General features: G+C 39.0%; 1 long non-coding RNA gene across 1 annotated transcript; it reads right to left on the bottom strand.

Moving 5' to 3' along the window:
• Positions 1–7,430: 7,430 nt before the first annotated feature.
• On the bottom strand, positions 7,431–10,274 carry LOC146714336 (uncharacterized). Its single transcript, XR_014918794.1, has 4 exons — positions 10,130–10,274; positions 9,685–9,773; positions 9,480–9,564; positions 7,431–9,149 (listed from the first exon to the last, which is right to left on the bottom strand). It is a non-coding gene; the product is annotated as an uncharacterized LOC146714336 (long non-coding RNA).
• Between the last annotated feature and the right edge of the window lie 12,284 nt (positions 10,275–22,558).

Below are 22,558 nucleotides of genomic sequence, written 5' to 3'. Positions count from 1 at the left end.
TGTCTCTCGTTAACTAGCAGCTGGTTCATTTGTGCTGCCAGACGCTCGTGGAGTGCAGTCAGCTTCTTCAGCCAGTAGGCGTGAACCATGTCGGGTCCTGGTGCTGTCCAACTCTTCATACTGGAGACCCTTTCTTGGATATCTGCCACTGTGATGGTTACTGGACCCTGTTCAGGGAGGTCGCTGCGGTCTGCCCTCAGATCCACTAGCCACTGAGCATTGCCGTTATGGGTTGCGTCCTTCTCCCATATGCTCTTCCAGTATTGCTCCGTCTCCAGCCTTGGTGGTGCTGTTCTCTTATTGTTCCCTTGCCACTGAGAGTACACCTTTGCTGGTTCTGTGGAGAACAGCTGGTTTATTCTCCTGCCTTCTATCTCTCTGGTGTACCTCCTCAAGCGGCTGGCCAAGGCTGTGAGTCTTTGCTTGGCAGTTTCCAAGGCTCAGGTATGGACAGCTTGCTGTATTTCTTATGCACCTTCTTTGTCGCACCTTTCTGCAACTCCGTTAGTTGGCTAACCTCCCTCCGTGCTACTTTGATCTTGCCCTCTAGCCTCCTTCTCCATGGAGGGTACTGCCCCTTGTGGCTGTTCAACTTGTAGCCAAGCATCTCACTGATCACTGCTGCCGTATTGTAGATCAGCTTGTTAGTGTCGGTAATCGTGGTTGTAGGTATTGTCCGTAGTGCTGCATTAACATCATCTAGCAGACCTTCTGAGGGTATTTCACGTAATCTTGGTAACCGGCTACTGGGGATCCAGGTTTCAAGCTTGGCCATGATCCTATTTTTCAGGTCAGTTCCTCTCGCACTCAATGATCCTTCTCCTATCGCACTTGGGGCTATGTACCCAATCTCGGGTGGGGGTGATGATATCTCCCCCCTGACCTGGCGTCCTGACTCCTCCTTGCCGTAGCATTTGTGTTGTACCTCGTCAATCTCTAGCTGTGAGAGCAGTCCCTTCTTTCGAATGTTGGAACACTGAGCTACTAGTTGTTTCGCCGTCATTGTGGATGTTGGGTATCGAAGAATCCATAGGTCCCTCATCCTATTCATGTAGCCCCTTCCGCCGGGGTTACTTGCGTAGTAGCATTCCAACAACGCCCTGTTTTCGTCTCTTGCCCACCGATGCCTTCTTGTATGTATATATATATATATATATATATATATATATATATATATATATATATATATATATATATATATATATATATAGAGAGAGAGAGAGAGAGAGAGAGAGAGAGAGAGAAAGAGAGAGAGAGAGCAATGGCGCCTGTGATCGGCAATGCCGCTGTCAAACTCTGTGTTCTCCTGTTTTATGTTGCATTACCCATTTTGCTGCTGTCTGTGGATAAGATTACAGCTACCTATGTTTACGATCGCCACACTTTACTTCGGATTAAATCAACTATGGAATCTATGGATGAAACCTGGAAATATTTTCGAGGCTTCTCTCCACCCTCCGGGCGATCAGCTGTTGCCCATTACGTCCCCTGCTTGCCCGGGCCAGGGAAAAACCGGAGCCGCCGTTCCCGGACAAATCACCGTCAGAGAAGACGAGGAAGGAGAGCGGGCATCCAAGTGAGATTACGGAAATATAAGAGTACCGCTGATTTAACGTCCTGCTTGGAGCTCTCAACATTGGATGTTTTTGCTAAGGCGGACCTCCAGCTAAATACACAGCTTCCCCGCTTGGGCTTCATCAGGACGCCGTGTCTGAGAACAGTCTTCCCAGACCATGTGAGTGACCGTCCTATTGTCCCACGGATTATACTAAACGGTAAAAAGCCCCGAGGAGTATGCAGTGCGAACCTGCACCAAGCCCCTCAGGGTGTAAACAGTGATGCTCCAGCACCGCCGATTAACATGGCTCTATTAAATTGCCGCTCGATCTCAAATAAGGCATTTGTTCTCAACGACCTTTTCATTAGGAATAATTTGGACTTTATGTTCCTAACTGAAACCTGGCAGCGGAATATGGAATTTGTCCATTTTAATGAACTGTGTCCAGCAGACTGTAAGTGCTTAACCACACCGCGTCTCTCAGGACGTGGTGGTGGGTTGGCAGTTATTTCTAGAAACTCCTTTTTCTGTCGGCTGGTAAAGACCCCCTCCTTTAACTCCTTTGAAATCCAGATGATGAAGATCAATAGGACTCACCCCTTCTATGTGATTTTAATCTATAGGCCACCGGGACTAGCTAGGAGTTTCTTAGTGGAGTTTGGGGATTTTCTATCCTCCACCATTAAGCTGGAAAGAATTCTTCTGCTGGGGAATTTTAATCTTCATGTTGATGACAGTTCATGTCACGCTGCTTTGGATTTTCTCACTCTCTTAGACTCTTTTAACCTTGTCCAACATGTGACTGGGCCAACACACAGTGGTGGCCACACCCTGGACCTGATATTATCACTGGGTTTGGATATCGGCCCAGTCCATTGCAGAGACATTTTTATTAGTGATCATAAATACCTTTTATTTGACCTTTCTTTTACTTATGACACTCTACCCTCTGTTTATGAGAAGCGTTCACGATTAATTAACGACTCAGCGGTAGAAGAATTTATGGAATTGTTTGATAACAATTTATCTGAAACAGATGATATAGATCAGCAGATGGCCTCCTTCAATTCACAATGTCAAAAAATTCTAGATAAAGTGGCTCCTCTTAAAATCAGGAAAGGCAGTACTGTTAAATGCCCGCCCTGGTTTACAGAAGCCAGTTGATTTTTTCACACCAAGCTGCTTGCCTATTGTAGATTCACTCTTCCCAGTCTGGTGCAGGTCTACAATACTTTTCCTGGTGTCCTTCGAAAGCTCTTTGGTCTTGGCTATGGCGGAGTTGTGAGTCTGACTGTTTGAGGCTGTGGACAGGTGTCTTTTATACAGATGATGAGTTCAAACAGGTGCCATTCATACAGGTAACGAGTGGGGGACAGAAAAGCTTCTTACAGAAGACGTTACAGGTCTGTGAGAGCCAGAGATTTTCCTTGTTTGAGGTGACCAAATACTTATTTTCCACCCTAATTTACGAATAAATTCTTTACAAATCCTACCATGTGAATTCATGGATTTTTTTTTCACATTCTGTCTCTCACAGTTGAAGTGTACCTCTGGTGCAAATTACTGACCTCTGTCATCATTTTAAGTGGGGGAACTTGCACAATCGGTGGCTGACTAAATACTCTTTTGCCCCACTGTATATACCAACAAGACAGTGTACATCACTGTGACAACAGCGTTTGTTTTCATTCAAAGGCTTTATGGTTTTTCCTATAATACCTGGTGGCCGGTCTGTAGTGAAAATGCCCGGCCCGATTTTTTGTCCCAGCCCTGGCCAGACCCCACTCCTGAGAACCACAGAGGACCAGACCCATAGCTGGACTGGCCATCGGGCATACTGGGCAGTTGCCCGGTGGGCCGCTGGCGATTTTTTGTTTTTATGGGCCAATGGATTTTTTTTTTTTTTTTAGGAAGGGTATATATAATGAAAGGTGTTGGATTGGTCATGATCGACTCTGGGCTGGACCAATTACAGCCAAGGAGGCTGGATGCACCCTCCCCCTTGTTTAGCAATCACGTGATTTTCACGTATTGCATGCCGGGAACTAGTGGCAAAACAATCCAAGTACCGCATCAAATGCAAGCATTTGCAGCACCGCAAAACGTTCATTCTCCAGTTCCAATACCTTCTTGTTTTTTATTTGCCGCACAAAAATGGAATGTACAAAAAAAACAAAACAAAGGAGAACAATGCCGGTCCGTACAAAGACAGACTCGACGAAAAGACAAAGAAAAGATACGAGGAAAAAATCAAACCAGTGAAAGGGTCAGACCCTTACGAGCACACAGAGTGGACAAAAGACATTAGCGTGAGCCCAACTTTCACCACGCACCACGTATATTTATAATTACACGGTTCTTGGAGTGAGTGCATACACTCATGAAGTTTAGTAACTTCAGGTCACTGCAACAAGCCCAGGTACAGTTTACCGACGGATGGGTACAGGACCTTGAAACGCACCGTGTAGAACAAAGACCATCGTACGAACAAAGGTAAGTTTACCAGTCTTACAAATCGTCGTCATAGATACACATTCGTTAACCGTTTATTAAATGATGCTGTTTTGTGTTGTGCTGTGTTCAGATTGTTTATTCTATATTTTGAAGCCATGGATAATAAAACTGTTGTGCAGGTAAATCCAATTTTGGATATACATGCAGTTGCAAATATATACACACTCAATCAAAATATAGCTCAAAGGTTATATAACCTTTGAGCTCAACGGTAATTAATTAGTAGTGGAAATAATTTCTGGTTCATTACAGAAATGTAGCAGTGACAATAATATTGTATGTTGTAATCGCACTGGACAATTAGTGATACAAAACAACTGTTTTATCCTGTGAATAAAAGTATATGTTTTTGTCAATGTACCATGGTAATAACAGAAGCGAAACGTAATATTGTGTCAGGACAATTCACTATTTATGCACAATAAACAAAGGAGCATAGCGCGACAATTTCTGTTCAGCGCCGGACTTGCTTGTAACCTATATCACCAATTATGTTAAGAAAAATGACGTATTAACTACTACAAAACTCTGACCTTTGTGGGAATGCTTGGAGCAGACTAACATGTGAGCTGGAGTGTTCTGAGACGTTATATTTGGTATATCCAGACCATCCGTCGGCTCTTACTTCGGAAACATGGCTTAAAAAATTTCTCTTCAACGACGTAATCCGATAAAAAAACCGATCTCTTTACCCGTCGGCTTCCCGTGGCTGTCATGCGACCGGCTATTGAAGTTAATAATACAACAGCTTCTTGCCATTTTTTGGGTTTCTTTTTACCGCTGTGTCACTGAGTTCGAATGAAAGCCTGCGTGCGCTAGTACCTCTTGCCACAAGTTCCCAGAATCCTTTGCGGTTTTACCCTTGGATGACGTCACATTTTCAATCTTTGGTGGGCCGGTCTCTAGTCAAAATGCCCGGGCCGATTTTTTGTCCCAGTCCAGCCTTGACCAGACCCCATGAGCACCAGGACAAGGAGAAACAGTAAGAGTTAAAGAGAGCATTCCCAGTGTTCTGAGTATTGGTCAGTCCAAAATTGCTGTCAAACTAACCTTTTTTATGGGAAAAATGGCAACAAGAAACTACCGATAGTAGTCAATCATAACAGCTAATGATGAGTTAGACCTTTGTCTTGTCATGTTAAAAGGTATTTACATAGAATACTGAGCAACACTTATTAAAAGATTTTGAGTGAGTGTGTGTATATATTTGCAACTGCATGTATATCCAAAATTGGATTTACCTGCACAACAGTTTTACAAAATATAGAATAAACAATCTGAACACAGCACAACACAAAACAGCATCATTTAAGTCGTGTAAAATTGGTTACACTACAGTGTAACTATTTAAAACAAAACCAGATACTTCATTTTTATTAATATTCTTTTAATGAGCTGTCAATATTTATGATTTATAATCACAGTTATAAAAGTACCTGATATGGTGCCATACATCTGCGGTGTTTTAATTGTGAATCCTTCTGTGGAACTGAAGGTCAATGTATTTGTACGCAATGCAAAACAATTACGAAGAAGAGTTAAGGGAATTTGGTTACCACTCCCTGGCCGAGTTGTTGTCATTCCTAATTGCTTCCACTTTATTTTAATACTACTAACTACATGGGTTTTACCTTAAAATATAAAGCAGCTTTAGGTGGCTGTTGGTGGTATATAAATATATACTTTTGAATATTTATCAGGGACTAAATTTGACAACTACCACACTGGAATCCACTGAGCTCCTGAGAACGAGCCATTCTGAAACAAGGGCTTCATTTTAAACACCTGTGGCTATAGAAGTGACTCGGACACCTAAATAAAAGGATTTGCATGGGTGAGTGAAGCCTTTTGGCGATATAGTGTCAACCCCTCATAGTACCATATCAATCCAGTGGAGCACTTTGCTTTCAGACTGCAGGATTACTTGTGGTTCTGGGGTATTTAAAAGTAGAATGGGAGACAAAACCAGTTCCCAGTTTAGATTTGGGAAACAGACATCCTCTTCAGTTTTAAGATTTGGTTTAAAACATTTTTTCAATGCATATCGTTTGAGCTGGATCAGATAACCTCACTTAATTAAGCTGCGTTAGACCTTCCCATGATGTGCATGATTGTTTCTTCTTCACTGACCTTTTCTCACTCTATATGTGTTTATACAACGCTCTGCATTTAATCATTGTTATTCTCTTGCATTGTGTGCCTTTTGGCCTTACTCCCTCCCCTCACCCCAACCAGTCGCTGCTCCTGCCTGAGGCTTCTTCCTGTTAAAAGGGACTTTTTCCTTCCTACTGTCGTGAAGTGCTTGCTCATAGGAAGTTGTTTGTTTGTTGGGGTTTTCTTTCTATTATTGAAGGGTCCATTAGATGCATTGAGGCCGATACTGCAGTGCTGGTGTGATTTGACACTATAGAAATAAAATGGAATGTAGCTGAATTTACTTTAATCTCCTGTTTTAACTTTAAATAAGAGAATGATCAAGCATAAGAAAATGCACTTATTTACATGTAAGTCCTTAATTGTAAATGCAAATTTGAAAATGCTTAAGATTACGTGGCTCTCAAAAGTGTTTCTATTGTGTTGTTAAAGACCACACTGAGTTTATGAACCCTTCTTAAACTAGAGGCTCATGCTGAATTTAATTTCATCTCCTGATTTAACATTCACCAAGAGGCTGGTCAAGCTTAAGAAAATGGTTTTATTTACATCCAGGTCCTTATTTGCAAATGCAAACATTTCATATTTAGATTTATTGCAAGATTACTTGATTGTCAGAAGTGTTTTGTTATTTTGTCTTTCTTTCCCATGTTGTTACCCTGCAAAGTCAAGTTGAGATCTTGAAACCAGTATAAAGTAGAAGCTCATGTTTAACCACGCACACCATTTTCATACATGTAAAAAGGACTGCACACACACGGGTCTATGTGGTATGGAGGGACTATACTACGTCAATCCGCCCGGTGGTGGTTTAAGTGGACTACCGTTTTCAAAGGACTTCGAGCCAAGGGAGCGAGGTGAAAGTGTTTGAAAAAAATCTGAAAAAAAATTGGGTCACTTCAGACCTCATACACTCCCTATATAAGTCTAGATACACTGATACACACCAACCAGACTATTGTGTTTTCTGAAGACATTGTCCACTTGACAACGATGTGTTTTATGAGGTCCAAAAAAACCCCAAAACAATATTGGGTCTTTAAAGGGACAATGATGTAAAATTTAAATAGCTCATCATTGCCATGAATACACATCTAACAGGACACAGGATTACTGGAACATCATTTTATTAGTGTTCTTGGATCTGAACATTAATTTTAACCATAAATATAAAAAAGAAATCTATGGACAAAATGCCCACGCTTCCCACAGAAATACAAAAATATAGAAAACAGAAAAATTAAAAACATTTAAAATGAATTTTAATAGTTTAAAGGTAAATATTAAGGGGAGAAAATATGCATTTATAATTTTTTATTTTAAATATAACCTGTCAAAAAATATTAAAAAAGGAACCTGTCAAAAATAAATAAATAAATAAATTTAATGTAAAAATTATGAAATACAAACTACTTCTGTAATTAACAAGAACTGTTTTTTTTTTCTTTAAACAGAACATCAGTGTTAACAACAATTGGCAATCTGACCAAGATGTAAAACCACATCTGGCTAAACAGTTATTTTAGTTCATTTTTGTCTGCCTTTTTGCAGTTAATCCTCTGTTTCTTACAAAATCTCTTGTTTTGAACTGTTCTTCCTGCCAACACCGGATCTTCTACCAATTTGCAATGACTGCATTCATTTTTGGTGGCTAGTTTCCCTTCGTTTATGTGGTCTTTAAAATGCCTCATCACTGCAGCAACCTCAGCCTTGGACCACATGTTTTTGGGAGCTCTTCGGGAATTGTGGGATTGAGCAGCATTTTTCTCTGGAAGATATATAAAGTAGTAGTAGTTAAAACAAACAAAAAAACAAACAAAAAAAACAAAAAACATTTGCTTGCTAAAAGAATGGATGCTACCCTGTACTAACTTCTGAAATGTGTTGCTACCATCAATATCAAAACGAGCTAAAATTCTCTTTGAAAATTTATCAAATTTCTAAAATGAGACAACATTTAGTGTTCCGCTGTGAATAAAAGACTGAATAAAAAGTTGAATAAAAGTCTCTTGATACATGCTCAATCATCCAGTTAAGTAAATCCCAAAACGTTGATTCTGTTAATCTGGACGTAGCGTTTTCAGTGGGAGAAACATTTTGTCACTCATCCAAGGGACTTTTTGCCACCACTCCAGAATGAGTATTTTTAAATTCATGACATAGGTGCAGCTACTAAAAATCAGGAATTAGTTCAAATCCCAGTGACATTGAACTTAACATCTAACTGTCAAAGAAGGTGGTGAAAGCTTACTGATTTGGGCTTGTTTTTTTCGGTTATTGAGTCATCTATACACCCCTCAAGGCCAGGTTGTATAAGGGTAAAGTTGCCCACAAGTAATACATCATACAGGAAGTATGTCTCAACTTGATCCTTAAACTTCATCCTTGAAATGTACTTTTTCCTTGAAATTCTGGACATGTGAAAGCATGCAGGTGTAAAACACGTCATTTGCTTTGCTTTTCATTTATATTCATGCTGATGCAATGTTCTTATTTAAATTCAGTCTATGGTTCTTGCACAAGTCTTTTAAGTCACAACTCATCTGCATCTCATATCACTGAACTGCAGGTTTGTTGTGCTGGTGTGGTGACTGGTTCCTGTGGGAAAGTCTGTGAAAGTCAAATGAAGTGACATATAACTTTCATAAACATAAATATCAACACTAAAATCTTCCAAAACAACTTTTCATTTCTGGTTATAGTATTGCATTAACAGTTTAGAGAAACAGCAAATCAATCAAAGTAAAACATAAAATATAGCCACTGTAGTAATTAAACATTTATATCTAAATCCACTCAAAATAATTAAGAATGCAAGCTAAAGGTTTGCAAACATCATCATAGCTTTCCTGCTCCTGATGTCAGATCTTCTCTGCAGTCCTCTTTTAGAGTAAATCGCTGTCCTCCACACACGTATCTGCCGCTGGAAAACAAGATTGGTGAACCTGATATTATGAAATTATTTATGTTTTTTCTCTGAAAACAGGTGATGTAAAACCTAAAAAAGTCCCTCATCCTGGCCTCAAGGATTATCCACCACTTGTTAATATCAGATAGGACATTAGTGAATTCTAAACAGATCTGTAGCTCAATTTAGATTAGACGCTGAATTAATCAAAACATAAAACAAGCCATGAAATTTTGCTTCTTCTACTTACAGAAAACTTCTTTATTTAGCATATGGATAAAATAAAACATAACCATATATGGGTCACTTATGACATGGTGTAAATATGTTATTTAGGATCCGTACCTTCCTTTTGTTGCTTTTAACAGCTGATGTGCCTCCAACGCAGTCTAACAACACCAGAGACCTGACTTTGAAGAGAGGCCTCCAGCTGAATACACAACATATAAAAAAAGAAAATGGCGTCATTTGTTGCTTGAGTTGCTGAGAGCTGATAAGAAAATGGAGTAGAGGTGTTTAAAAGCAGAGCAAACACATCTGTTTCCTGTACCTGCTGCAGCCCTTGATCCCTGATGTTTGGATCTGTCAGATCAGCACTGCTTTTCATTCTCAGCCTCACTACAGTCCTCTTCTGCACATCTGGAAATGGCAAATGAAATAATAATAATTATTTTCATCTTAAAAAAAATTCTTTAGTTTTGTATCAAACAGAAATGAAATGTATTGATGGACTTGATAAGAATAAGACTTATATAAGACCAGAAGCTGCTTCTGGCCTGCTACCGCTCCTCAGTGGAGAGTGTACTCTCCTGCTGCCCAGGTGTTTGGGAAGCAGGCGCCACAACTGAGAACAGGAAAGCTACGCAGAGGGTATTAACACTGCCCAAGAAAATCATTGGCTGCCTTCTGCCGCCCCTGGAAGTGATGACGATAAAGGCTACTCTGTTCTAATTTCTTTCATTGTATCAAGCTATGTAAATTACAACAGATTGTACCTTTCATAGGAAGTCTGATGTCAGTTGGTGGAGTTGTAGTAAGAGGAGTAGCAATGGTATTATCTGTTATAGTTGTAGTTGTAGCAATAGGAGTAGCAATGGTAGTATCTGTAGGAGTTGTAATAAGAGGAGTAGCTATGGTAGTATCTGTTGTAATTGTAGCAACAGGAGTAGCAATGGTAGTATCTGTTGTAGTTGTAGCAACAGGAGTAGCAATGGTAGTATCTGTTGTAGTTGTAGCAACAGGAGTAGCAATGGTGGTATCTGTTGGAGTTGTAGCAACAGGAGTAGCAATGGTGGTATCTGTTGGAGTTGTAGTTGTAGCAATAGGAGTAGCAATGGTGGTATCTGTTGGAGTTGTAGTTGTAGCAATAGGAGTAGCAATGGTAGTATCTGTTGGAGTTGTAATAAGAGGAGTAGCAATGGTAGTATCTGTTGTAGTTGTAGCAATAGGAGTAGCAATGGTGGTATCTGTTGGAGTTGTAGTTGTAGCAACAGGAGTAGCTATGGTAGTATCTGTTGTAATTGTAGCAACAGGAGTGGCAATGGTAGTATCTATTGTAGTTGTAGCAATAGGAGTAGCAATGGTGGTATCTGTTGGAGTTGTAGTCGTAGCAACAGGAGTAGCAATGGTAGTATCTGTTGGAGTTGTAGCAACAGGAGTAGCAATGGTAGTATCTGTTGGAGTTGTAGTTGTAGCAACAGGAGTAGCAATGGTAGTATCTGTTGGAGTTGTAGTTGTAGCAACAGGAGTAGCAATGGTAGTATCTGTTGGAGTTGTAATAAGAGGAGTAGCAATGGTGGTATCTGTTGTAGTTGTAGCAACAGGAGTGGCTATGGTAGTATCTGTTGTAGTTGTAGCAACAGGAGTGGCAATGGTAGTATCTATTGTAGTTGTAGTTGTAGCAATAGGAGTAGCAATAGTAGTATCTGTTGTAGTTGTAGCAATAGGAGTAGCAATGGTGGTATCTGTTGTAGTTGTAGTTGTAGCAACAGGAGTAGCAATGGTAGTATCTGTTGGAGTTGTAGCAACAGGAGTAGCTATGGTAGTATCTGTTGTAGTTGGAGCAACAGGAGTAGCAATGGTAGTATCTGTTGTAGTTGTAGCAATAGGAGTAGCAATGGTGGTATCTGTTGGAGTTGTAGTTGTAGCAATAGGAGTAGCAATGGTAGTATCTGTAGGAGTTGTAATAAGAGGAGTAGCAATGGTAGTATCTGTTGTAGTTGTAGCAATAGGAGTAGCAATGGTAGTATCTGTTGTAGTTGTAGCAACAGGAGTAGCTATGGTAGTATCTGTTGTAATTGTAGCAACAGGAGTGGCAATGGTAGTATCTATTGTAGTTGTAGCAATAGGAGTAGCAATGGTGGTATCTGTTGGAGTTGTAGTCGTAGCAACAGGAGTAGCAATGGTAGTATCTGTTGGAGTTGTAGCAACAGGAGTAGCAATGGTAGTATCTGTTGGAGTTGTAGTTGTAGCAACAGGAGTAGCAATGGTAGTATCTGTTGGAGTTGTAGTTGTAGCAACAGGAGTAGCAATGGTAGTATCTGTTGGAGTTGTAATAAGAGGAGTAGCAATGGTGGTATCTGTTGTAGTTGTAGCAACAGGAGTGGCTATGGTAGTATCTGTTGTAGTTGTAGCAACAGGAGTGGCAATGGTAGTATCTATTGTAGTTGTAGTTGTAGCAATAGGAGTAGCAATAGTAGTATCTGTTGTAGTTGTAGCAATAGGAGTAGCAATGGTGGTATCTGTTGTAGTTGTAGTTGTAGCAACAGGAGTAGCAATAGTAGTATCTGTTGTAGTTGTAGCAATAGGAGTAGCAATGGTGGTATCTGTTGTAGTTGTAGTTGTAGCAACAGGAGTAGCAATAGTAGTATCTGTTGTAGTTGTAGCAATAGGAGTAGCAATGGTGGTATCTGTTGTAGTTGTAGTTGTAGCAACAGGAGTAGCAATAGTAGTATCTGTTGTAGTTGTAGCAACAGGAGTAGCTATGGTGGTATCTGTTGTAGTTGGAGCAACAGGAGTAGCAATGGTAGTATCTGTTGTAGTTGTAGCAACAGGAGTAGCAATGGTGGTATCTGTTGGAGTTGTAGTTGTAGCAATAGGAGTAGCAATGGTAGTATCTGTAGGAGTTGTAATAAGAGGAGTAGCAATGGTAGTATCTGTTGTAGTTGTAGCAATAGGAGTAGCAATGGTAGTATCTGTTGTAGTTGTAGCAACAGGAGTAGCTATGGTAGTATCTGTTGTAATTGTAGCAACAGGAGTGGCAATGGTAGTATCTATTGTAGTTGTAGCAACAGGAGTAGCAATGGTGGTATCTGTTGGAGTTGTAGTTGTAGCAACAGGAGTAGCTATGGTAGTATCTGTTGTAATTGTAGCAACAGGAGTGGCAATGGTAGTATCTATTGTAGTTGTAGCAATAGGAGTAGCAATGGTGGTATCTGTTGGAGTTGTAGTCGTAGCAACAGGAGTAGCAATGGTAGTATCTGTTGGAGTTGTAGCAACAGGAGTAGCAATGGTAGTATCTGTTGGAGTTGTAGTTGTAGCAACAGGAGTAGCAATGGTAGTATCTGTTGGAGTTGTAGTTGTAGCAACAGGAGTAGCAATGGTAGTATCTGTTGGAGTTGTAGTTGTAGCAACAGGAGTAGCAATGGTAGTATCTGTTGGAGTTGTAATAAGAGGAGTAGCAATGGTAGTATCTGTTGTAGTTGTAGTTGTAGCAATAGGAGTAGCAATGGTGGTATCTGTTGGAGTTGTAGTTGTAGCAATAGGAGTAGCAATGGTAGTATCTGTTGGAGTTGTAATAAGAGGAGTAGCAATGGTAGTATCTGTTGTAGTTGTAGCAATAGGAGTAGCAATGGTGGTATCTGTTGTAGTTGTAGCAACAGGAGTAGCTATGGTAGTATCTGTTGTAATTGTAGCAACAGGAGTGGCAATGGTGGTATCTATTGTAGTTGTAGCAATAGGAGTAGCAATGGTGGTATCTGTTGTAGTTTTAGTTGTAGCAATAGGAGTAGCAATAGTAGTATCTGTTGTAGTTGTAGCTATATTAAAGAAGTTTGGCCATGAAGAGTCTGAAAAACAGGATGACAGATTTAAGGAGAAAATTAGAAAGAAATTAGAAAAAAATATAAGTATAAAACTATATTTATATAAAAAAAAATAGGTTGTATGATAAAACATGAAAAATGGTCACAGTAATTTCCATTAAAGACATCTTTTAGGCACATGGATGATTTCGTGTTGAGTTATTTAGTTGCTGTCATCATTACTATTGTTATTATTAGTTATTGCAGTACACCCCTGCTGCTATCACCATGTTCTTATTTCGGACAGTCAGTTATACTAGAGAGATATAAATTCATATTTTCTTACCTGTCAGCTGTGTTATCTGCACATTGAAGAAAGAAAAAAGAAAAACTCCTGTAAAAACAAAAGAAATCAAAATTCATCCCAAACAATTCAGTTCAGTTTTATTTATAAAGCACCAAATCACAAGATCAGTCACCTAAGGGCACTTTATATTGTAAGGTAGAACCTACAATAAAACATAAGCAAACCAAAACATATATACTGTATATATGTACTATTTCTCAACTAGAAATATAAGAAAAGAGTACAAACCAAAGATGAGCAGTTTCATTAATCTTCCCTCCATGATCTGCGATTCAACGCCCTGAATAAAATGTTTTTGTTTTTTTTTTAAAAATCTCCATTTATAAATACATAATGTATAATGTATTTCTATGAGTGTAGTCTTACCTCTTGGCTTTGTTTCCTCACTATGACAAAATTGTACCAGTGTATCTCCTTCCCCTTCTCCATTAACTTTTTATAATAAATAGTCCATAGCTTGGAGTTGTGTTTTTTGATTGTGCACTGAGCCAAAACATCACGTCTATGAACCGTGGCAAAGTGAGCAAATTCCTAGAGATGAATGTTAGCAGGGCACTTTGTCACGCTTGAAAACACATGTACGTCTGCATGTGTGAGTAAAAGAGACATCTCAGATATTCAGATATATTTGGTTTGCAACTCACCGCAATTTGAATGATCTATGGTCAAGGCATTTGCTTAGTCTAGGTTAAGTTTTCTTAGCATTGCAGGATCATTCAAAACTTTGTTTGTTTAAAAACGAATCCGCACCAGGTCAGCTTCTTGTTTGTTTGCAATTTTCATTAAGAAATTTTTTTTATATCGTCCTGACCACCATATGTACTGTATATTTGACAAGAAAGAAGTAGAGCAACAATAAATATATTACATTTATCATTCCTTCTGGCACAGATTATGGCTTTTTAGTGTTACACTCACAGAGCACTAAGAGAAGCTAAAGGGAAGAGAGCCACACAGAAACAAAGGTCAAAGATGTTTTAGTTGTTGTAATGGTTTGCTTTTATTGATGGGAGAGGCGTGAGTTTCTCAAAATGGGCTCATTGAGTGCAGCACGGATAACATCTTGGAAAGGCTACGGCTGCTGTGAATACTCAGAATAAGATCTCTGACTGCAGACTGGATACATCTCGGAAGGGCTCGCTCGGAATAACATCTCTGGGTGCAAATTGGATGACATCTCGGGGAGGCACACTGCCGTGAGTTCTCAGAATCGGCTCCTTGAGCACAAGAAATGACAACATCACAGAACGCAAGTATGGCGAAGCTCGCGGCTCTCCAACAGGAGATTGAGAGACCAGTGTTGGACTATAGAACTGCTTTGAAATTCATATGAGCTGTTCGCACTAAAGTAAAAAGCACCATCACTTCATGCGGATACGCTTTCGGCGCCAGCTGCGGTCTCAAGGCTGGAGCCGAACAAAAACACCCTGATAACGACTGTGTTTAGTCTGTTCCTTCCCATTCCATGCAAGGCCACCTGGGTTGGCTGGAAGACTGTTTACTTAGCCTAGCAGGGCGAAGGACACTGTCTCAGCTGAACTATGGACACACACACACATACATATACACTGATATGCACACACTCATCCCCCCTCCCTTTCCAAACACCTTCGACGCTTATTCCCTTCCGATGCTGATGGTGGATCAAGGAGACCAGCGCACACAGGCCCGGATGTACTGTCTAAATCGGCTGTCTCTCACCCTTTACCCACCCCTGTTGCTTGTCATGTGTTTCTTTGGTGTATTAAGAGTTTTTTCATGTGCTTTGTGCAGAGATGTTTTTTTCTGTTCTCAAACTGATCTCCCTGTTGGAGCTCAGTCTGGGGGGAGTTATTTTTTTCTCCTTATCTTTCCTCATGTGGTGCATTTTCCATTGTTATACCTCTCTGACCTGTCTCCCCCATTGCGTGCAATAGGTCGGCAGCCTTATGAAATTTCCCCTTGTGGGACTAATAAAGGTATATCAATTATTAATGAAAGTTTATTGGCTGTTTGAAATGATTGGCAGTAGTTATTGCACTGATGTAATATTGGCTCTCATTCCAGATTTCATTGTTTGTATGGGAACAAAAAGAAATCATACACATTCAGTAGCTGTCATGCAAATTGGAGGAATAAATGAAAGGGAAACTAATGAGTCCGGTCGGCTCTTGTATCTTGGAAACTGAAAAATAAATATTGCAGAACCTCTTAGTCAGTTAGTTCAGTGCAATATAAAAATGCCATATAGTGCTGAGTGCAAGGGAGGCGGCTCCCAAGACTTAAAGTCTGTATCTGTAATGGTACATTAGTGCCTATGATTTCCACTTTGCATATCTGGAAAGGCAGCACCAATGCTGATAGGTATATACAGGTTTTAGAGCAACCTATGCTTCCATTCAGATGACTTCTCTCAGGAAAAACATTGTATATTTCAACAAATAAGGATCTAGTACAGCAGCATGGCTTCATAGTATTGTGCTGAACTGGTCTGCCGATATTTCACACCCTTCCCCATCAAATTCAAAAAAAATTTTGACTGGTGGTTTTTTCTCATTTTAAACATTCAATATTTTTTCTGTGTTTATGCAATTTGCAAACCATTTCACATGGGTTGGACTTGTATATGGGTTAGTAAAAGGGACATTTCTGTATATTTGGTTTGCAGCTCACCACAGCACTGCACAATCAGGACATTTGCTTACGGCGTGCTTTCTGTGGCAGGTCTATTCAAAACCGTGTGCTTGTTTTGAAAAGGCCAGGCAAGCAGCTTGTCACATGTACCTCCCCTACCACTGCGTATCCCTGTTTTCTTGATACATAAAAAAGAGCAGATTCATTTAATGTTCATTAAATAAATGTGTATATTACTTTAATTTATTCATACATTGTATGCAAAAAGAGTAAAAGTAAAACTGAAGAAGTTATATTAACCCTCTCGAGGCAGGTGTTGCTGATTTGCAACAGTTAAAAACTAACAACCTGATTACCCCACATACATATTTTATGAGTTTTTTTTATTCAGAAGTACCACTGCAGGACTTGGTTGTGCATTAGCAACAAAAAGTTTAATTTGAGCCTGAGAGGGTTAATCAGAATGACATTAAATTCAAGGACAACAACATGACAATAGCCATTTGAGCAGCAAAGTCCAGCCAAAAGTGTGTCCTTCCATGAAGCACATACTTCAATTTATATGGCTAGTGATTGTGGTTATTGCTCTGAGGTAGTATTAGTTTTCATTCAAGGTTTGTTGTGCTGTATGCATAAAGAAATAGAAACAAAGATGTGTAACCATAGCTGATTTCTTAAGTAGTGAAACTTATCCCATGATTGTCCTGTCTCGTGCTTTGAAGGAAACAAAAACACTTTTAATTATTTAAATTATTAATTATTTAAATCAGTCTTTTTCTTTCTCTTGTAATTTCATTCTGGCCAAGTGAAACAGAGTTCACATATATAACAAAAATGTTTGCAAAAAAAGACAAATCTATTTATTTATTTATGTATTTATTTATTTATAGGGAACTTGATTGGCTGTGCATGACAAGTCACCTGGAGATAAGTTATCTGAAGTTTTAGAGCTGGGTCACACCCAAAACACTCCCTTGTCAGTCATACATGTATAAATGCCTACGTGCACCACACATTTATGCATAGCCCATTCGTACCCTTTTTGAGTGGTCCCTCATTATAACGCAGATCACCTTTTGCGGCCTTGCTGTTTCGCAGGTTTTTTAAATGCAATTTTTCATGGTTTCTTTTTTACAGCGCATTGTGTTCTGCATCCTGACTGGCTGTAGACCATCAATCAATCTCCTCCTTGCTGTGTCTCCTGTACAGTACAGAATGTGTTCAGCTTGTCAAATTTACATAAATCTTAGATCGCTGGCTGTGTGACTCTGAAGTGCTGCACTTGTAAGTTTTCTCCCCAACAAACACAACAATGTCGACAAAACGTTTTGTTTGCACCATCAAAGACACCTGCGGTAGCACCCAAAAGGCAGAGGAAGATGCTAACTATCGCACAAAAAGTTGGACTTCTGGACATGCTAAAGGAAGGTAGAAGTTACCGTGTTCTTCGGACCATAAAGCTCACGGAAACAAAACAGTCAGAGAAGTCAAACGTTACTCAAGTCATTCTTCTTGCTTTCTCTACTGTCATACGATTGATTTATTAATGTCGAATTCTCTCGCAGCTGCTCTACTCCCATGTTCTGGATCTGAAAACAGGGTTTGGTCTTTGGTTTCATTCTATAATACTGGACTTATTTTTCTAGGAAGGTTTGGACTTTGAGAGAGTTTAAACAAGAGAGAAAAGTGTGAAATGTTCATGCTTGTCTGAGAAAAGTGTATAAAGTGTGTAGTGAGTGGTTTTACAGTCTTAAAACATTTATAATAATTGTAAAAAATAAAGCTGGCTACTTGCTTCACCTATCGCGGGTTATTTTTAGAACATAACTCCCGCGATAAAGGAGGGACCACTGTACACACAAAAGCGTGGCCAGTGTTTATCTTCTTCCATTTTCTTCCATTATTCTGTCAGCACAGAAGGACACGCTAGAACTTCACTCATTTTCAGAGAGGCCTGTTAATATCTGCACTTCACTATTAATGAATGGTAGAATATTCTGGAAGTAAAAGGAACATCTCTTATAAAGTCCAAGATTTATCATGACCAAAAGTTTTCTTCATCTTGAATGCATAATTGACCTGTGAAACAAGAGTACTGTATAAGTTTAATGATTACAATATTGTTCTATAAATTGCATCCCTTCTATAGCATCCACAAACATAAAATGTCCCAAACAGGCATTTAAATCAAGTGTCTTTTTGCAGTTCTCACTCCTGGACACTAAATTTAGCAAGTGAGCACAGTAAACAATACACCTGCAAACCAAGAGCAAATTTACACCACAGCAGAATTGTTAGTGCTAGCATTAAGGTGAAAGGGCTGCTTGTTCTCACAAAGCTACGGTCTAAAGTCTAAAGATAACTATAGTTTAATGCGATCTTGTCTTGTTGTATATCATAAATGACTCTGTATACAATCACAATCATATCATACAATAAAGATTAAGCACTTGTCAAATTTCTAATGATGTTACGTGAGTAGTAAATGATCCCCAGGTGCTGCCTGCATGTGTCCTTGTCCCAGAATGCAGTAAAAAGCTTCCAGACCATTGCTGTAAACTGCATGACAAGCTATCTCAAGCTATCTCCTGAGATGTTCTCAAAACTGTTTACAGCCTGTGCTGAAGGAAGCAGAAATGATACTGAAAAAGCTTCTGACAAAAGTAGTTTTGGTTATTGTTTACTTAATAAATACTAAATAAAACATAAGATATTTAAAAGCAATAAGTTATTGTAAAGGGTAAAGGGTAAAATTGCAAAGTTTAGATGAACCAGTTGAAAGAGCTTTGGCTTGTTCACTCTGGCTACAGAGGCTTATTCGTACGTTTTTTTCTCACTTCCAGGGTGAAATAAACGGGAAAATGGTTAAACATCCAAGGACAAGAGCACGTGTCAGATAAAAGTATTTCTATGTAACTGTAATGCTACCGAACTCGTGATTTACTATTCTCTATGAAGGAGTCAAATGCTTGAGGTGTCAGCTTTGTGTGGATAATCAAAAACGGTCTAAAATCAATCAGGGCAGAAAAGAATATTATTTATTAAAGTTGAGTTAAAATCTGTTGCGGAGATTTGTATAATAGTTTTAAAATATAATTTAAAATGAAGTGAAATGAAAAAAATTTTAAAAATTGTCATTAAATAGTTTCACGTGATATTATTTACAATATTATTTATATTACAATGTGTACATAATCACTGATATTTCTCACAAAATCCATTTAATTTATAGACCACTATGTGAATATAGAGATGTTTACATATTTCTTCTTGCTCTTTTTATACTCAATGTTTTATACTGGTTATGATTTATATCACAGTGACAATGTGATGCTGATCTTCATCTTTGATTTCATCCTAATTACATGCAGTTTTAGGAAGTACAACCATCTACTAAAAACTGTTACAAATCAACCTGTAGCAAATCCCATTTTCATTCATCAAAATCAAATCATTTTTAAAAAAAATGTCCACAGTTCTAAACGACTGAAAGACAAATATCAAAGGTCAGAACTGTGATCAGGTCATGCTTATTATTGATGATAAATCACGTCAACCTTCATGATGCAGAGACTTAATTCCAGCTTTGCCTGTTATAAGGGTTAACTGCATTTGTATTAACATGAACCCTTGGATAGTCTAAACCATGTTGAAGTGGCTGTGGCTGCTGCTGCCGCCATGGTGGTTGTAGTTCCAGTTGCTGTAGTTCATCTTCTTTTTCTCCATCAGAAAATTTCAGGATTAAGCAACACAGGAGTCCATCGAGAAAGACGTTAAAATTTGTGAAATAATAAACATTTACAAAAATTGTATTATAGTCAGCTCCTGGCTGCCCAGAGGTGGGCCTGCTGTATGCTAGGTACCTAAGAACCAAAATGGGGAAGTAGACAGCAAAGAACGTGACCATTGAGATAACTGTGATGCCTATCTTTACTATGTTTCCCCCTGTGGCAGCAAAGCTTAAAATAGCTGTTGAAACAATGGCCACAGCCAATCCACAAATGAGGATTTCTAGTAGGTAATCTGCCTCAATGGTGTAGAGCACAGAACTGTAGTGTAAAACACAAATCAGTAAAGAAACCACAGAGAAAACACAGCGTAGTGTGGCTCCCAGGTGTGGGCGATACAGGTATAGGAGTGATATGAGGGCAGTCAGGAGATGTATCATCACTAAATACCGTCTTGAAAACATCCACAGGTATTCGGTGTACACACATGGGTTTCCAGAACAGGTAGCTGCAGCCAGGTGACTTCCGAAGGTCATTGCTCCGATGACATTTAGAACATCGATGAAAAGCAGAACGAAAAGAGAGATGTGGGTGTTCTGAGCACCTCTGAGGTTCATGTGCTCACATGAAAAGGACATGATGAAGCTATTTTTAAGGAGGCTTAGGGCACCTCGTTGGAACCAGAAGGCACCGATGTAGGTAACCAGGCCCAGCAGAGAGGTGGACAGGAGAATTCCTGCAGCCAAGTTAGTGTTTACCACAACACCCCAATTTTTTGTGCCAATTGCCAATTTTGGGCCATAGGGCGATTTGCTGATCACATCTGTGATGTTCTCCATGACGTGGTGATCTTAACCAGCTTTGTGAACCTGCTGGAAGAGAGAGAAGACCAATATCTGTATTAGTATTTTGCCCTGCAAATTACATTACTATACATTATATATTTTCATGTATAATTGTTGTAAAATTTATAGTGTAATGAGAAACATGTTGCTGCCTGTTCACATAAAGGGCACAGGGGCTTAAAATGTGCTAACTGACTGAAGTCTTTCTTGCTTCTCTTAAGCTGTCACGGTTCTGGGTCAGTTTGACCCAGTATTTTGAGATGTTATGTTTTGATTTATTTTTGAATGATGGATTGTTCTTTATGCTTCTCTGGTGCTTTTTTGGGGTTTTATGATGAATCTGCATTTCAAGTTACTTTGGTGTGTTGGATTGTTTTCTTATTCTCTTAGTGCTTGTGATGATGATGATGATGATGATGATGATGTTCTATGTTCCAGCTTATTCTGGTTTATTTTTAGTTCTGCCCGTGTTAAGTCCGTGTTTCTTAGTCTGCATTTTTGTGTCTTATTTCCTGTTTTATTGTGAAAGTCTACGTCTTATGTTAGTGTGTGCAGCTTTGCTCCCCCTGTCTCGTTAGTCCAGTTTCTCCCAGCTGTGTCTCCCTCCTGTTGCCCATTCCCTGATTACCATCCTGTGTATATTAGCCCTGTGTTTTCCTGTGCTCAGTGTCATGTCGTACCCTCAGAATTATGCCTGTGTGTTCAGTTCGCAGTGTCATTGCTCAGTTCATGTTTTCGTTTATCACCAGCAATAAAGCTAAGGTTCTCAGTTTCAATTCAGTCTCGGAGTCTCGCATTTGGATCCTCCTCTCCATCCGCATGCACACGGAGCCCTGACATAAGCTCTCATTGTGAAGGCAGACATTTGAAAATTAAAGGCTGGAATTGACACTTTTCTACAATAATCAACAGGAAGAAATATATACCCTCTGCTCAACAAACAGGAAAAACAACAACAACAAAAAACATTTAAAACATTTTGTTCTGTCAGAGAATCAGAGAACATGTAAAAATCATGTAAAAATCATTTAGTCTTTTAATTTTTACATATACAACATGAGAATTTGAGAGTAAAAAGACATAATTTAATCTTACTTTATTTACGAAGTGATCTCCTGTCTCTGGGGTAAAATTCACCAACTGACAAACACTGCCACACTGAGCTGCATATATATGGATGTAATTATGTCGTAAAAACAATTAGTCAAGCACATGTCTTATCAGGGTGTGTTCTTCTATTGGTTATAAACCATTTACAGCATGTGAAACAGACTGCTGCAAAAGTATTCACAATATGTTTTTGTCAAAACATGCCACGTAATTCAAAATAAAAAGGATTTTTGCTGTTAAGAAAAAAGTCATGAAAAAGATTATAGGACATCTTTAGTGCATAGACTGAGGTGTTTTCATAGATATAATTCCATGTGAAGCAACCCCCCTCCAGTAAGAGAAAATATAATGATGTTTATAATTTATACTAAACATTTTATAAAACATTAAAAGCTTTATTAGAATGTTTTAGTAACATCAAAACCTGGATAGTAATTTTTTAGAACTTTTATTTTTATTAAGAACAAAACTGAAGACATTCCTTGGCTTCCTATGTGTTTTAGGATTGATTTCAAGATATTATTGCATGTTTTTAAATCCCTTAATGGGTTGAACACCTGTCCAGATCACAAAGGGCATCAATGCGCTTTATGCAGTATGTCGCTTCAATGTCACTGGTCTGCTGACCAGCTCCTCCATATTCTAGAGACTGAACATAATAACAAGGGGTCAACCTTTCTCTGCCATAGAAACTGTGGAATGAGGTAAAAAGTACAACTTAAAACATATTTTGGTCTTT

The sequence above is a fragment of the Copadichromis virginalis genome, linkage group LG3 (genome assembly GCF_057382275.1).
Source record: "Copadichromis virginalis isolate Kocher_CV1m ecotype Utaka linkage group LG3, C_Virginalis_male_GT1.1, whole genome shotgun sequence".
Lineage (NCBI taxonomy): Eukaryota > Metazoa > Chordata > Actinopteri > Cichliformes > Cichlidae > Copadichromis > Copadichromis virginalis.
The sequence above is the reverse complement of the archived record's forward strand: the minus strand, read 5'-3'. Positions and strand labels throughout refer to the sequence as shown.